The sequence below is a fragment of the Miniopterus natalensis genome, chromosome 1, assembly GCF_054644295.1.
Source record: "Miniopterus natalensis isolate mMinNat1 chromosome 1, mMinNat1.hap1, whole genome shotgun sequence".
In the NCBI taxonomy this organism is placed as follows: domain Eukaryota; kingdom Metazoa; phylum Chordata; class Mammalia; order Chiroptera; family Miniopteridae; genus Miniopterus; species Miniopterus natalensis.
This window is the reverse complement of record NC_142081.1, coordinates 170,862,099-170,867,527: the sequence shown is the minus strand read 5'-3', so window position 1 is coordinate 170,867,527 and position 5,429 is coordinate 170,862,099. Positions and strand designations below refer to the sequence as shown.

At 44.4% G+C, this 5,429-nt stretch overlaps 1 pseudogene; it reads left to right on the top strand.

Annotated features, from left to right (window-relative positions):
- Nucleotides 1-4,195: 4,195 nt before the first annotated feature.
- On the top strand, nt 4,196-4,577 carry LOC107533381 (small ribosomal subunit protein eS12 pseudogene; annotated as a pseudogene).
- The last annotated feature ends 852 nt before the right edge of the window (nt 4,578-5,429 follow it).

Here is a 5,429-nt window from a genome sequence, read left to right as displayed (position 1 = left end):
TATCCTTAGATCACTATCCCCAAAAATGTGCCCTCTTTACTCCCAATGTCAAGTTCCCATAAAAAAAGAAACACCAAAAAAACCCCACAACAACCCAAAACAAACAGCTTTTTGAAAAAAGAGCAGGGGAGAGGGAGCATCCATCTGGAGGAAAGAGAAAGAAAATCCTTCCGCATTGCTAATCTGGAACTCGAAGGATGAGTCATATGAACCATGAGTCAGTTTGTCACTGTATTTAGTAGTTAGATTGCGATTCAGATCCAATGTTTCTTTTGTTTTTCTAAGCACAAGAGGTAAACTCTTATAAGGAGCTGCATAGAAACTCATGTTTATAGGAGCACACCCCAGTGCGGCAGTATTAAAATATGAGCACAACTGATGGTGAAGGTGCAGAGAGCGTCTCTAGAAACCTTGACTTCTCCCTGCCTATAATTGTTTTTACTGCAGGCCACAGCATCATAGCACCAGGCTTCATAAAACCAAAAATCTATTCCCCTGCCTTGCCAACATAAGCAGTGGCTGATGTCCCAGATCCTTGCCTGACATGTTCACTTTACTACCTCTTAGTACTTCCATTATGGTGAAGGAATGCGAAGTTCCAAAAGACTTTACTTGTTACTATTGTTACTGCTAGTTACTTTGGCATTGAGTTTGGGCAGGGGTGCATTTGAAACAGTTGGCATGAGGCTTTTTAATGACTGTTTAGTGGACAGTGGAATTATGTGGAACAAGATTTCTAAATGGAGATGGCAAGCAAGATGTCCCCAAGAAGGTGACAAACTCCTATGTACCATACATTTGCACATAGTTCAAAAAAGTATGTACTTGATGTTTATAAGCTTATCTACTTGTTATCTTTTCCTTTGATATGCAAAATAATTTTTCTCAGTCTCCTTCAGCTGAGAAAAGTCTGGTTCTCTGCCCAGTTTTCAAGGCTTGTTGGCCTATGTACTCCTGGCTATTCTTTTACTCTGAATTCCTGCTTCTCCTGGATTCTTAATGACTCTAGTGACTGCCATTCCTCCTTCGATGAACTCTTCTCTTCCTTTCTTCACTCTGCCATTAGTCAGGACTCTTGCTGCACGTGACAGATACACACTAAGAAGGGAATTCATTCCTTCACAGAGCCAGGAAGGCTGGGGTAGCCCAAGGAAAGAGTGGGAACCAGGGTCTCAGTTAGCCTTTCTCTCCAACTCCCATCCCTGCCTGGCTTCATGCTCTCACAGTACAGAGCGGCCTTCTCTATGTGGCTGGGTAGATGGCTGCCTGCAACCCCAGGACTCCATCCCCACAACCCTCCTTGCAAGAGAATAATAGGGAACTAACCCTAACCCATTTTATTCATTTAAAATAGAATAGTTGACATTGTACACTCCCTGAGCCACCTCCAACAGCCTTCTGAGGCAGCTGACATATTGACCCATGGCCTTTCCAGATCTTTCCAGATCATTCTCTTCCATCCCTCAGATCCCAAATACCCTCCTACCCGAGTTTCCATGGGACACAATCCTAAATTCCTGCTACTCTTTTGTGCACAGCCACTGAATTATTTTTTTTCTCCTATTAGGCCTGCTTCACAGCCAAACCCCCCACCCCCAAATCCAAAAACCAAACAAACAAAACCTCCAACACATCACCAAGGTGTTATTATAAACCAAAGAACAGATTTTCTTTTTAGGAGAATCTTTCCATCCTGTGATATTGTGATTTAGAGTAAGAAATCCATATGCTTGGTCTCCGTTCTGCTCCTGCTACACGGCTCCTGAAACCCTTGTAATGTTCTAAGTAATAAGAGCACTGGAGTACATTTGTTTTTATATTTGGTATTTTGCCCCCAAATAGCTCCAGCTTCTGAAATAGCTCCAGAATGATGAAGGTGAAAGGACTGTCTTGTTCATAACAAATCCTTTCAACCTCACCCGAGTTTATGTTAATGGGGTGATTTTTGGAAAGCCCCAGACAGGATGAGGCTTGTTGCCAGAGGAATCAACCCTATGATTAGAGCAGCGATTTTCAACAGTTTTCATCTCATGGCATATAAACTAATTACTAAAATTCTGTAGTATACCAAAAAGTATATTTTTTGCTAATCTGACCAAAAAATAGGTATAGTTTTGATTCATTATACCAGATGGCTATTGTGTTAGCTGTTGTCTTTTTTTTTTTTTTTTAAATCCTCAGTCGAGAATTTTTTTCCATTGATTTAAAAAAAAATTTTTTTTTTTAGAGAGAATGGAAGGGAGAGAGAAGGGGGAGAGAGAAACATTGATGTGAGAGAGACACATCGGCCTCCTGCACTTGCCCCAACCAGGGCCAGGGATCAAACCGGCAATCCCTTGACTGGGATTCGAACCCAGGACCCTTTGGTCCACAAGCTGACACTCTCATCACTGAGCAAAACAGATGAGGACTGTTGTCATTTTCTAATTTGACAAACTAAGGGAAAAGAGGTCAGTGCCCCTGACAAAATAGTCAGATATTGCAAGTTTTAAAAATTTAGGCGGTACACCAGTGTGCCCTGGCACACCAGTTGAAAATCGCTGGATTGGAGCATTGGAACGTTCAACCCCACCCCTTCACCCTGGACCTCCAGGTAGGGGAGCCAGGGGCTGGAAATTGAGTTTAATCCTGTATGGCCAATGACTTAATCAATCATGCCTACATAATGAAGCCTCCATAAAAATCCCTAACATACAGGATTCAGAGAACTTCTGGGTTGGTGAACACGTGGAAGTGCTGAAGTGAGGGTGCCCAGAGAGGGTGGGAAAGCTCCACACCTCTCTCTCCATATCTTCCAACTGGCTGTTCCTGAGTTTATATCCTTTGTAACAAGTAAACTGTTTTCCTAAGTTCTGTGAGCTGTTCTAGCAAATTAATCAAACACAAGGAGGGGGTCATGGGACCCTCTGATTAAAAAAATCAACCATGCCTCTACTCAGCATAACATGATAATATTAAGGTTAAGGCCTGGCCAGGCATGGCTCAGCAGTTGAGCATCGACCTAGGATCCAGGAGATCGAGGTTTGATTCCCAGTCAGGGCACATGCCAGGGTTGCAGGCTCCCTCCCCAGTCAGGGGCGTGCAGGAGGCAGCCCATCAGTGACTCTCATCATTGATGTTTCTCTCTCTCTCTCCCTTCCTCTCTCTGAAATCAATAAAGATATATTTTTAAAAATTAAGGTTAATATTAAATTTACTTCTGGCTAGTGGGATCATGTGCAATTTTTGTTGCTTTTATTATACGTCTCATTTTTTGCTTATCTCTAGTTCTACAATTAACAAATGACACTGGTACAAGGCAAGAAGGGAGGAAAGGACAGAGCCTGCTGTCTGTACTTCTTACCAAGAAGGGCAAAGCCCTTCCCCCCACGTCTTCAACCTACACGTCTTTGGCCAGATCATGTCCCACGGCCTCCACAGCTTCCATGTGAGGACAGAGGAGGCAGCACTCCAGCTTCTCAGCCTCTACGACCTTGAGTAGAGAAAGGTGGTGATAGAGAAAGGGGCTGGCGATAAATAGCAGGGTAAGCAACAGTGTCTGCAATGGTGAAACTGGGACGACACAAGGCAAAGAAAGAGAGATTGTGCCGTTTTTCTCAGCCTTGGGTGGTACTATCACTTTGGTGTGTGACCCTGGGTTTCCAAGAGACTCCTGATAACAAAACTAAAAGAGCTCTGAGTTCTTTCTCCTTAAGACTTATCTCAGGAGTCAACGTGAACCGCGCCCTGTCCTCGTTAGTACTTTGTAGCAATGGCAATTATTATTACTCTTTACAAAGTGCCTTTTTAAAAGTAGAGTATTGCTATCCTTGTACTACAGTTGAAAAAGTAAACTCAAGAAGGTTAGTGTTGGTAACAAATTCACATTTTATTTATTTATTTTTTTAAAATATATCTTTATTGATTTCAGAGAGAGGAAAGGAGAGGGAGAGAGATAGAAACGTCAATGATGAGAGAGTCATTGATCGAGCCCACAACCCGGGCATGTGCCCTGACCGGGAATCGAACCCCGATCGCCTGGATCCTAGGTTGACGTTCAACCGCTGAGCCACGCCCGGCCGGGCACAAATTCACATTTTAAAGGCACCGATTCTTTCCCTGCTGCTGCTCAGCCTCACAAAAAAGCTAGGTGTCATTCAAGATTCGGCTCCACCTGTAACCCCCCCGCCACCCACCTGTAACCCACGGCCGAGCCATGGCCAAAGGAGGCATTGCAGCTGGAGGGGTAATGGGTGTTAATACAGCTTTACAAGAGGTACCGAAGACTCGCCTCATCCACGATGGCCTAACGTGGAATTCGAGGAGCTGCCAAAGCCTTAGACAAAAGCCAAGACCATCTGAGTGAGCTTGCTTCCACCTGTGGAGAACCTGTGCATGTCAAGTTGGCGGAGGCCCCAAATCAACCTCATTAATGTTGATGACAACAAGAAACTAGGGGGATGGGTAGGGCTTCCCAAAAACTGACAGTGGGGAAAACCCCTTAACGTGGTTGGTTGCACTTGTGTGGTAGTTAGGACTATGGTGAAGACTCTCGGGCTAAGGATGTCATTGAGAACTACTTCAAATGCAAGAAATGAGCGAATAAAAAACTTGGCTCTTGTTCAAATGAATGAATGAATGAATGAATGAATGAATGGACATGAATCCTCATTTCCTCCCTGCATGTGCCATTCCAGGACTCAGTGACTCTTTGGCCTGACAAGCACAGGAAGTGATCCTTTCTCATAAACAGCTCTTCCCAGAACCAAGCAAAAGGCACACTCTCTGCCCAGTTGGTCAGCTCTTCTAGTCCTGGATGGATTGTTCTTGAATTCTCTCTCTGCTATGCCAGAAAGACTTTTGACCTGGGTCTTAGACCTGGTTTAGCATCTCTCTCACTGGTTGACATGGGCAAACTACTGATCTCTGTGTCCACTTTGCCCACAGACATATTAGCAGCAGAGCTCTTCCTCCCTATCTGTTCAGCAGCGCCTAGTATGAGCACACGTTCCTGGCTCATCCTCACCTTCTCCCTTCTTTCTTTCCAGAAAGTGATGTCAGCATCCAGCCCTGGGGGCTGACAGCTGCTAAGACCGTCACTGGTGAGGGTGCAAGCGAGGGCGCCTGCCAGATGAGGCTGTTCTCCTCAGATCCTGGTTCACTGAGTACTGTTTACAGAAGAAATGTTTTGAGGAAGAGGAAGCATGTCGAGGATGTTTAAGGGGATCTTGTAAACATTTGCATTCTGGATAACTATTAGTATTTCCTATTTTGGACTCTTTATTTTAAAGAACTGAAAAGACTGTGTAGGTAAGAGTATAGAAGTGTCCACCAGTGTCATCCAGGCTGGGCTGGCAGACACTTGTAGTGGCTTTTCCAACCTCCCCGCCCCCTCCACTTTCCTAGCAAAAGAACTCTGACTTTGCTCCAGGCAGCAATATGCCCAATTT